A 12,904-nucleotide genomic window follows, 5' to 3' on the forward strand; every position below is an offset into this window, starting at 1 on the left:
GAGTATAATTCAAAAATATATAAATCTTGAAAGATAAGAGGTCTCATCATGAGCCCACTTACCATGATCATGGGAAACCAATGATACTAGCATTATCAATATTGGCCACCAAAACGGGATAATGGCTTATGGTTTTATAACCATAAGCTGAGAGGTCTCATCACAAGCCAACTTGTTCAATATCATTATAACTTGTGGATGGAATTCTCATAGGTTACCAAGTGAGACCAATGGCTTTCAAGCAAACTTTAAAACAAAATTTTAAAAGAGAAAATTAAAAAACCCCTGAGAATTTTACTATAAGTGAATGGGATACTGGTATATTTGTGGTTAAAATGTAACCCTGTTGAAGCTATGGATGCATGATAGCAGCAGTGGCTATACCAATGACAAGTAGATCTATCTTAAAAGTTAAGCTTCTATACTTCTTAAATTTGTCTTTATAACTAACTAAATGACGAACATGGGTAATAAATATTTTCATCAATAAACAAGTTATGAGATAATTCACAAGATAATGAGTTATTTTATTGAGAGTAACTTTTATCAATCAAAACTTCAATATTTTTACCTTTCTAAGTCTTCTTGTTTAATTGTTTAAAGTTTCATTTACTTTTAATAGAGATAATTGTTTCACCCAGTATGTCACCAATTGTTGTACTATTCAACAACCCCCCCATTATGGTTAATAGTAGAACTAATAAAATATGGGGGACCCTTTTTAATTTAGGATAAAATCCTTTAAGTTTCAATAAAATAAAATAATATTAGTTTCATTTTTCCAAAAACTTGACTAAAATGATAAATCTGCCTTATCGAAATATTTATGTCAGATCTTAGGTCCATGACACATATTCAAAAAACATTGTATTTTGTTTAAAATCCCTTATTAGAAAAAAATTATCAGGGTATTTCAAATATGGTAACATGTCCTCTTAAGAAATTTTGTGATTAAACCATTCCCCGGTTGAGTTTTCAAATGTCTAAGCCTAAAAGTGATCAAAGTGCTCATTTGCGAATATAATAACAAAAGCCCGATCCCATAGGATTTCCACATAGTTTTGTCGAAGATTCAAATATCAGAATTTTCAATATGATGCTCATGTCACTTGTCTCCAATCCCCCGATCGCTGATCTATGATATCCTCCATCCGCCGATCTCTGATATCCCTTCTCGCTCCGATCTCTGATATCCTTCATCTGCTGATCTCCGATATTCATTCCTGCTCATCCTCTAATATGTGACATCATAGATACTGCAATAACTCATACATCTGTGATATTGCCAAAGCTCTGATCTCCGATCTCCAATATCCTCCATCCTCCGATCCGTGATACACTTCTCGTTACTCATGTCATCACTCTCCTATCATAAATTTCTAATTGATTGTTATCCTTTTAATCCTCTAATGTACTGACATGTACCAAATCCCATGTGAACCCACGTTTTTCCATTTAATGGTCAAATGTAATTAGTTTATGATTTTCAAAGTCACTCTAAACAATTTCATTATTGCGTAACGATTTCTTAAGAATTTTCTCATAAAAGATATAGATTCATAATGAAATTGGTTATTCACTCTGAGTAATTATTCAACTAGAAAGTTTCCACTTATCCTTATATTTTTCTTTATAGGCCAGATGTAAAATTGGTGACTAAATCATGGCAAGAATCACCGAAAAAGAATGCTGAGAGAATAAAAATCTGTCAAAGGTTGACTTGGAAATCCATTGGCATTTCCTAGTCAAACTGCATAATCAATGGATGCTACTGAGATGTCTCTCCAACATAACCACTCATTTAATTTCAACACTTAATTATGTGTTATTCGATACATTAATGCGTATATGACTCCATCATCCACCTTAATTAAAGGCAATGACAGAGATATGCAAGATTCAACTGTGAATGGACAGTCAAGTTGTTGCAACTACAATCTATTGTTGTCTTTTAGTATGGTTTATTAAAACCACTTCAATATTCTATTGCACTTTTCTAGATTTGTATTTTGATTACGAGCTATAAATCCCCTTCATTGTTATGAAGAGGGGGTTTTGAATTTTTGCGAGAAAGCTTCTGGTTTGCACTACTGTATCTTGAAGGAATCTTAATAAAAAGAGGAAGCACTACTATTTCACTTATGAGCAAAGTTAGCATTTATCGAGTACTACGATATGAATACTAGTACTATTTTTATGATTTGAATGGTTACTATATTTGTGTTTATCATATACATTTTTGCAAGAAATTAAGAATTATCACTATTGATGTGTTTAATTGAAATATTTTAATTATATGAATGAACAAAGATATCTAATATGTGTGATGTGTTTCAACAACTGGTTTAGTTAACTATTTAATTAAATTAGTTATCTTTATTTGTTTTAACCTCACAAAGGATTTGATGATCTATATTGTCATGTTTAATGTGAGATATTTATAAGTCACATATACAGAAAAAGATTTCTTGAGATAGATATTTGAAGTCTATATATTTATGTTTCTTAGTTTCATTTAGATAATCATCCCGACACTTATCTATCACATCCACTTTTATATCGTTTATTAAGGGAATTGGTCCCATAAACCTAGTCAGAGCCACCATTCCAAACAGAAAAGGAGTTGCCCTAAGTTGTTGACTCGGTGGTTTTCCTCGATGTTAAGGCAAATATTTTCGAGCCTTAAACATGTTGTCACAATTCTAGACTTGTGTCTGTAATATTCTCTGTTGATAAATGATATTACATATTATTGTAATAGTTTTGGACTTGTGTTGGTTATATTTCCTACCGATAAATGATATTGCATGTTGTTGTCACAGTTTTGAACTTGTGTCTATTATATTGTCTGCTAATAAATGATATTACATGTTGAAATCACATAAGAGAAATTTTTGGCTGACGCGTTTTGAACCAACAAGTGTGGTTCATCATTAGGACTAGATGAAGAGGCAGACCATGGAAAAGGTTTGCCTCTTCATCTAGTCTCGATGATGAACCACACTTGTTGCTTCGAAATGCGTTGGCCAAAAATTTCTCTTGTGTGATTTCTATTGAAAGACTTTTCTTAATTCATTATGGATCATAGAAGCCTGAATACATAAAATATTACATGTTGTTGTCATAGTTTCGGACTTGTGTTTGTTGTATGTAATTATGGCCTATATATGTGATGATATCTCTATGAAAAATATTATAGTGGTGGAAAGTCGGGCCAATCTGTGCATTTGTGTTGATTATTGAATGAACTATGTTGATAAATAAACCAAGTAAATCAGGGTTTCCGAATAGGAAGTGGAATACTATGCGAAGGGATTGCTGGTGTTGATTCCAGGCCTATGATATACTAATAAATAGTAATTAACATGATATTGGGAGTTAAGTATGTCTCTGAACATTATTTCAATAAAATGCTTAAATTGTATAAGAAATGATGAACCACTGGCCAGGGGGAATTCCTAAGGGCCTTAGAAAAAATTTGAAGGGAAGCAAAGGGATCAAAGACCCATTTTTATTCATACAAAATAATACATATAAAGAATTAAAGAATTTTAAATTGATATATTTATATATATATATATAATTAAAAAAAAAAAAAAACACACACACATATATATATATATATATTTAAACATTAAATATAATATTATTAGAATGTTAGGTATGGTAATATATTAATTTTATATATATATATATATATATATATATATATATATATATATAATATTTTAAATAAATAAATGATTTAGTTTGATAACTAACCATTGATCTAATTCAATTTTTAGTAAAAATTATAGTTTTCTAATAATTTAAAAACTAAATATTAAATATAGTATTATATTAGGTATTGAAAAATATTATATATAATTATATATTAAATATATAAATAGATTAATAATCTCTGATCTAGTTAATTTTTACCCAGTTTACTTAGCTCTAGTAGTATAATAATAATTATAAAGAATATTAATATTAATTTAGTTAAAGGGGTTTGACTGGGTCCTTAAGTTGAAAAATAGCCGTTAGTCTTTTTAGCCGTTGGAGTCTCTGCTTGGACTATTTAACTCGCTATACTGGATCTGTATCTTCAACTTGTCCTGACGATGAACCACACTAGTTGGTTCGAAACGCGTCGACAAATGATCAATTATGTGATTTCGCCAAAGATTTTTCTAAACAAACGTTATGGATCACAGAAGTCTAAATTCCTTGACATATAAACTTCTTGTGCAGGAAAGGGTTGAAATTCCCTGTTTACTCTTAGTATTTCAGTTCAAAGCCCGTGCATATGCACAGAGTGTGTCTTGAGAGCTTTAATGGAGGGAATTCTCTCTCAAAGTGTAAGATTATCCGTAGGATCTTGCAGGAAGGCTTATCCAACCTTTCCATTCTCAAAAGAATGGGTATCTTCCAATAACATCCTCATGGTGTTGGTGGGGAACCAAAAGGTTCTACATAACACCCTTGAACTTCCTACAGTCTTGAAGAAGATCTGGGCACCGTCGGCATGTGGCAGTAGAGGTGAAGTCCTTTCAGGAGTTCCCACCAAGCCCATGGTATGTAATGTCTAAGAAAGTGCCAAAAATACCATCCCTGAAACTCCTTGTTTGGAATCGAGGAAAACAGAAGGATTTGAACCCTATTACATAATCTATTACCCAATCTCAGTAGGGGTAGCACTTTGAAATGAGTTAATGACTTCTTTCCATCGGTTTTAAGCTCTGTAGTTGTTTTGGAGGACCAAGAGACTTCTAAATCAGGGCCTTGGTCGAGAAATATGGATCAAGATGATCAACATCAGGAGGAAATGCGTCAAAAGAATGATCAAAGAAGCCCTCCCCAGTTGCATTATGGAATATTGGGGAATTTTCCATAATGGAGCCATGGAAAGGGTAGTGAGTCACTTTGATGCAGTGAAGAGAAGTGCATCTCAACCTTATAACAAGCAAAAAACCTAAACCTTATCATAATCAAAGGAGATAAACCCTAAGTGTGTCAATTCCAGATTGGTCACTAAAATTGTACAATGGTGAGATCAGATGGTGAAATCCTTGCTGAGTTGAGTGACGTGGTCAAAGGTCAGAACATCCGCAAAATCCCTCCATAGCAAGTACAAAAAAGAGGACTGATCCCAACTAGGTCAAAATTCAGGCGATGATTGCAACTAAAGTGGGTTGCAATGGAAGGATGAAGTTAATCTGACTAGGTATTAGGTTAGGAGTTGGGCTATGGTTTCCCTACACATACACACAACATGAAAAGCTAACTCTGGCTAGTTCGAAAGCCAGGGGGGATTCATATCAATAGTTGAGATGTTGATTAAGTGCCATAGCATTGACCATTCATGTAGCTAACTGTTATGTGGGCCTATGGCAGACTGCCACGTGGTAACAAGAGGCAGGCGACCATTGTCCCCTATGCGTAAAAAGAAAAAAAGAAAATAAAATATATTAATAAGGTATAATTATAGCAATAAAGGATAAGAGGGTGAGAAATACGGTCTAAACTTTAAAGTTATGTACTCATGACCATACAATGGGAGCTAGACCTTTCTAGTAGTTGCCTATTACTTTGGGTGAGTAGGATGGGTATGTCACATTATGGAGAGGTCGTTGATAATATATTTCTTTTATAAAAGAGTAATACTATCAAAGTATAAATAACCATATCTAATATTCTATAATTAGAAATAATTTGAGCTTGAATATTATCTGCATATGACTACGAGTGATTAAAGTTCCTCATCACTAATAGAAACATTCTACTTTTGGTCATTTATATTTTGGTAATGGACCTCTTACTGTTGGCTTGTTTAAAATAGTGAATGTTCAACCCTTAAATATGACTTCGTACCCGTGTTGATTTATCTACCATGAACTGATTTGATTATGTTTACGAACATGTGCATAAAATAAATTTAAGATGCCCTTATTTCATATTTCTTGGTCAAAATAGAAGTTGTTACTTCTTGTTAAACATTTAATAGACAATCATCCAACAATTTTACATTGGTTATGAATGAATGATATAAAATTGTGAACATGATTTTGTTACCTATCTTGTGCTTGTTATAGCCACTATCCAGCTACTAGAGGTTATTTTTGTTCCATTCTTCAACTACTTGACTTGAGAGAAACATGGATTCATATGCACCTTAATTGGTGTTTTTCACATTAACTCTCTCTTTGTTTAGATATGCTTCCTCTCTCCTATAATCACTTTCATGATGATCACACTTCTTTTAGTAATAACACTAGATTTTTTACTTATGAGTCCTTTCTGACTAATTGTAATATCCGCTTATTCCTCTTTGGTTCTTAGTAAATTGTATGATTGTACTATTTATTTTGATGTGACCTATATCCTACTTGAGACTCACCTCTTCCTCATATGCCTCTAGTTCTATATCTTCAACCCATTACTCTACTAATTAAGGCTTGAAACTAAAAAGTATTTTCCAGAATGTCACTGCTTCCATTGAGTCTTGTCTCATGTGTCAACAAAGGTCTTGTGAGTCATTGTACAAAAAACTCATCCCTTACCTATACCTCACTTTTACCTCATTTGATCAAGTACCTCACCATTTGGGTTAACCACATCATTATGTTAAAGAAGGATGGGACTTGGCCTATGTTTATTGATTACAGAGCATTAGAAATAATTGCACAAAAGAACCGTTACCCCGTACCAACGATTAATGATTTGTTGGATTAGTTGAAACAAGTGAAGCACTTCACCAAGCTTGGATAAAATTTAGATATCACTAGGTTAGAGATAAAGAAGAATATACCTTGGAAAGCTACCTTCAAAACTAGGTAAGGTTCATATGAGTGGTCAGTCATGCAATTTGCCCTATGCAATGAACCAACTATATTTATGAAGTTAATGAATGATATATTGTGCCCTTTTATATATTCATTTTTTTTTCCTATTTGGATGATATACTAGTATATATTGCTACCTGGGAGGAGAAAATCTCACATTTGATGCAGGAACTCAAGACACTAAAGAAGCATTGGCTTGAATTGTGAGTTTTCATAGTAGTATTTGATGTATCTAGGGTATGTGATAAGTGGAGGAAACATAAACATATATTCTACTAAGATGTATGCCTTCATGAAGTGGCCAATGCATGCTAATATTTTTGAGGTGAGGATTTTCATTGGGAAAACACAATACCTAAGGAGATTCATAGTTTTTAGAAATAACAACATCACTCCATTCCATAATAGCAAGTGGCAAGAATTTTTAATGGGGAAAAGGTCAACGGAGGGCTTCTAAGGAGTTAAAAAATAAGATCAATCAAACATCATTTCTAGAATTATCAAACTTGCAATAGCCCTTTGAAGTGGAGAAAATTGTGAGTGGATATGCTAAGGGAGCAATATTGATACAAGAAGGAAGGCTTGTATGCTACCATTCTGAAGTATTTCATGGGAAGGTTCTCAACTATCTACCTACAATAAGGAGCTCTATGCCTTGGTGCAAGCTATGAAGAAATGGAAACATTATATGATGTGAAAGGAGAGATTAATCCACACAGATTGCTAGTGCCTACAATACCTATAGGCCTAGAGTAAGATACAATAGAACAATAATTACAAATGGATGTGGTTTCTACAATAGTTTCATTAGGGATCAAGTGCAAGAAGGGAAACACAAACAAGTTGGCAGACATGATTTTAAGGCCACCCACATCAAATATCATATCTTTGGGAACTCTGATGCACATGGAGCCATTCACCCATGATGCACAGAGAAAGGCATATTCAAAGGATGAGGACTTAAAGGAGGTTATTTAGCACTTGCAGGGCTAAAGTCATGTGCACACTGGTGATAGGGAAATTGACTACCATCTATAAGACATGTTAATCTACAAGCTGGATAAGCTATGTGCTGCTAAAGGTGAGAAATTATAGTTGATTAGAGAGGCCACACCTTTAATGTCGCATGACACTTCAGTGTAGGGAAGAAAATAACCAAATTGCATAGGTATGTGTATTGGTCGAAGATGCAAGAATAGGTAGCTAGGTTCATAAAAAAGTTCATACTCTGTTGTACCAACAATCCCAGTAATAAGAAATAGGGTCTATATCATCCCAAACCTGTACCCACTTATCCTTGGGAAATAATTTCCATGGAATTTGTTTGAGGTTTATGAACAACCAAGAAAGGACATGAATACATGTTCATGATAGTTAACATGTTCAACTAAACGTGTGTTCTAATTCCTTATAAAAACACCATGAACAAGAAAGAATTAACGAAACTATTCTATGGATAGGTATGTGTTCACTTTTGGATACACATAATTTTAGACAAGGAAAAGATTTATTAGTGTGTTTTGGACTACACTGTGGGAGAACATGGACACGAAGTTAAATCGATATTGAACACTCCATCCACAAAAAGTTGGAAAGACAAAAGTAGTCAGTAGGACTTTGGTGCATCTTTTGAGGGGTTACAATTAGAAGCATCTAAAGACTTTTGATGAAAATATTTTATATATACAACAATCATATAGCAAGATAATCCACACTTCTAGTGGTAAGTTCCCATTTGAAGCTTGATTTTGATATTTTCCACCTTTAGCTTTGGATATTGAATATGGGTAGTAAGGATAAGTGAGGGAGGATCTTACATGGGATGCCTTAAGGGAAAAAAATCATTGAGAAGATCAGGAGAATCTATATACAAGTATAGGAAATTTTATAGAAGTCATAATAAAAATATAAGTGCATGCATGATCATCACAAAATAGACAAGTCCCTCAAGGAAGGAGGCAGAGTATGGTTATAGTTGAACAAGGAGAGGCTATAAGGTCGTGGTAATAAAATCAGGACTCTACAATATGGTCCCTTTGATATACTAGAAAATGTGGGAGATATTGCTTATAGACTCAGTGTACCCCCATACATGTGCATTTACTCAAGGGTGAATGTAGAAAATATGAAATCCTACGAGCCTTCCATGTTAGATCAGGAAGAGGAATATGCCCTACCTTTTGTAGAGGATTTGGAACTAGGTGCTCAGGCATAGTTGACAAAGGATACAATTTTGTAGAAGAGGTCTAGAACTACAAGAAAGGGAAACATGAATTTTGTTAGATTGGGTTGAAGGGACAACTTTGAGGAAAGGAAAATGGTACACCTAAGAGAAGGTGGAGAAATAATTTCCTCACCTCATTTAATACAATATTTTTAAGAATAAAAACCTCTCAAAATGGGGAGGTGTGATCCATATTGGATCATTCTATTTTTCTTCATCCATATTGGTACGTTTAGAATGGAAAAGGTAGACAAATCAACCCAACAGGCCATTTTTAACGATAAGACCCATTTTGGAAAATTGGGCCTAAAACCTTTTGGTAACAGTTTCAACAATCAAATAACATTTTTTTGGGGATAAAATTTTTCTATTATAGAATTTCACCTTTTTCTATTCTACACATAGAAACCTTTCTACTAGTGCAATAATCATCTTAATCAGAGTCCATATACAAAAGTTATGCCACCCCGGAGTTGACTTTCTTGTTTTTACCACCATAATTTGAGAGGATGCCATGTCATCCCCCATTATTCATGGAAAGAGGCATATCCATGTGATCATGATGAATAAAACTCTAAAATAGTCACTATTGTAACTCTAGTTAAGAGTCAAAGGAGTCAAACCTAACCGCTAGTAGGCTATCATTTTGTGCTATAACCGGGCCACTGGGAGGAAAAGAGATTTCATTCTATTTGAGTGAATTTTGTTCCATATATAAGAAAATTAGTCGAGAGTGGATAGGGAGAGAGAAAGTAGAGATGATTTTCACATTGTAGAATCACACAGGCCACAAGCCTCACTCCTTTGTACTTGCATCCATTTTCCATTTTAGATAAAGAGAGCAGACTAGCCTCACCTTCCAAGTGAGTTTTCTTTACAAAGGTTTCCCAAGTTATATATTGTACTAATATGTGGTTTCTGAGTTGTATTTGTTATTCATTATTTTTTCATAACTATAATTTGCATGCATACATAAAAAATAATAATTTACAATCCATAAATCTAAGGAGAAATAAACCTTCTTAGTGTAGATTTTAGATTTTAAGTATAATTGCATCAAATTTTCTCTAACAAACTATTCAATGGAATATGCAAGAGAGTTTACAATTCATAATTATAATTATTAGCTATTAAGTATTACATAGGACATCAGTGGCTAAGTGTTTGAGGTTTATGTTGATAAGTAGATATAAAGGTTATGTGTGAAATATTATTAATTGGGATTGATAAGGTTTAAAAATGTTAAAATGTATAGATATTAAAATGTACCGTTGTTATTAATTTTATTAGTGGTAGGCTAAGGATAATAAGGGTTATTATTTATGAGGTCTAATATTTAGAAGGGCAAGAGTCTGCAAATTTGTAGTAGTTTTTTTATTATTATTAAAAGGTTTTTGAAACTGTCAATCATCTAGAACTTCGAGAAAATTAATGTACATTTTTTGAAGATAAGTGACAGGTTAATTGAAGCTCTATATAATATTCCTATATTAATAGGAAATAAATAATTTAACATTCGGCCCATGTTTAAGGTCCAAATCTATTGGAAAACATGCAGTTACTCGATTTTCATTACCTAGCTAACACATACATATGTATTGATTTATTACGAGATGCACAGTGCCATTCACGTGCATTTTACATCAATAAAATCTGCCCCATGGTTTAAGAGTGTGAATTTCGTTGTTACAATTGTAATTTCTAATACACCATGGATGGTATTTGTTGGCATTGAGTAATTTTATGAAAATGAAACAACAAATGCTAATTCCAAGTCAATCCTAACCTTGGATTTATTATTCTACTAATTGGATCTGGTAATTCAAATGAAAATTTAATCGATGGGATCAAAAGTTTTATGGTGTAGTAAAAATCCTGCAATATATTTTGCGGGACTGGAGACTAAAAGTCTAAAACTGCCTGGGAGTTGAGAGAAACGAAAAAATTGGATCATAAGTTTTGTGGGTGGAATTTTTTCACAGTAAAAAAAATTTGTGGCATCAATGGGAATAAATTTCCCTATCGTTGTCTTGGAGACATGGAACTGTGGAAAAATAAGCTATAATTACGCCAATCACTAGTGAAGAAGGGGGAATTGTACCTAGGTCGATGAAGCGTTTAACTATTTCATCTTCGAAGACTCTCACCATATCAGGAACCTCGACGACTACAATAGATAAGGAAGACAGCAACGACTCCATAGGCATCTGGCATGGGTTCTGGTGTATCTAAAACTGAGTTGAGACACAGCCAAAGCAAGTTGCATTTCCTATCAAATTTCCAAGGTGTGAAACATTGTTCACATAAGGAAGCGCACTCGTTACTAACAAATTCACCTTCCTTGATATTGGCAACTTGGGAACAACAACACCTTCATTCCTATTTTCTAAAATGTCACCCATTCTTCCTGTTGATATGCTCAAAAACACCCCACACAATGAAGAAAATTGGGTGTCGAGAATCACAAAATAAAATGGAAGTAGAGAGAATATATCCCTCTTCTTGTAAGCACATGCTAGAGCAAGATCCATATGATCACAAATGCCAGTGAAGGATTGCATTTAAAATTTCCTATACCCCATAATTTCCAAGATTAACTGTCCAATTATTTTAATACTATGCTGCTAATTATCGTCCAGAAAAATCCTCAATTCTTGGATTTATGATGAGAATCTTGTCTCCAATACCCCAATGGTGTCGTGGTCTTCCCGATGGCTCATGTATGTTTTAGGATCATTACTTAATCAATGAAAGAGATTGTGAGTGAGAAATCATCTTCAAATTATTATACAACATATAATTATGATAGATGACAAGAAAAATTCAGGTAAAATATAGATTAGAGTAGGTAAAATAACATAAGTCTGAACAAAATTGGTGGGTGGACTAAGGATGAGATCATCGCTTCTCTAAGAAGAAGTACTCTCTAGGAGTTCTATAGATGTACTAGTTAAAAATCCAAATACCAATCTGTTGTGCTAAACAACAGCCCCCCATTTCTTAAAACATCTTTACATAAAATTTAAATAAGAAATGGGTCCCTTTAAATCAACTTAGATAAGATTGGTGTGTTCATAAAAAAAATTGGTATTAACTCATCATAAAGAAAAACCCTTATTAAAAGGATTAATTTAAATGAATCATTTTAAAAGCCTTTTAAATGGAAATAAAATGTGACTTTAGAAATATTATAAAACTCTTCGTTATTGCGATAAAGCGATCGGAAGATCGCATATCGCAATAACAAAGGAAACATACGCAAAGCCACAAAGAACCTCATCCATTCTCTCTGATCCGAAAAGGCAATCGCAATCAGGAAATCGGAGAAGCCAAATGCCAAGCACAATAAAATGGAGCCCCTTAATTCCTCCGATGCGATAAAGCATATCGCAATCGGCAAATCGGCAATGTCAACAATAAGCCAACACATGAACAAAGGCATGCTTAAAACCTCCGATGCGATAAAGCATATCGCAATTGGCAATCGGAGAAATCACATTAACAAAACAATAAAGCCTGAGCCCACTCGCGACTGCGATATATTAATTAGGCGCACATCTCAAAAATACATTTAAAATGGTTTGCATGCATTGTATCACCTTTCAGTGATCGAAGATATTTAAAGCAAGTTTTAAAGCCTTTCCTTTGACATTCTTCATCGCCGATTTGTGATTTATCACTGATCATCCATCAAAGAAATCTAAGGCACACTTGAATTAATCATTCAGCATATGAGCAACATGATGGGCATTTAAGACCTTATTTACCATGATTGACAGGTTAAACGAATATTCAATGAAGTAGTTAAGGGTAGATCTTTTATTTAGATATTATCCACGATAATCTTTAACTATAT

At 33.5% G+C, this 12,904-nt stretch overlaps 1 pseudogene; it reads right to left on the minus strand.

The window, feature by feature from the left end:
• The window catches only part of LOC149220789 (short chain aldehyde dehydrogenase 1-like), a 90,719-nt pseudogene extending 78,229 nt beyond the window's left edge, over positions 1-12,490 (minus strand).
• Positions 12,491-12,904: the final 414 nt, after the last annotated feature.

This window comes from Pinus tabuliformis, chromosome Q (genome assembly GCF_031772625.1).
Source record: "Pinus tabuliformis cultivar Carrire ecotype Pingquan chromosome Q, CPIR1, whole genome shotgun sequence".
In the NCBI taxonomy this organism is placed as follows: Eukaryota; Viridiplantae; Streptophyta; class Pinopsida; order Pinales; family Pinaceae; genus Pinus; species Pinus tabuliformis.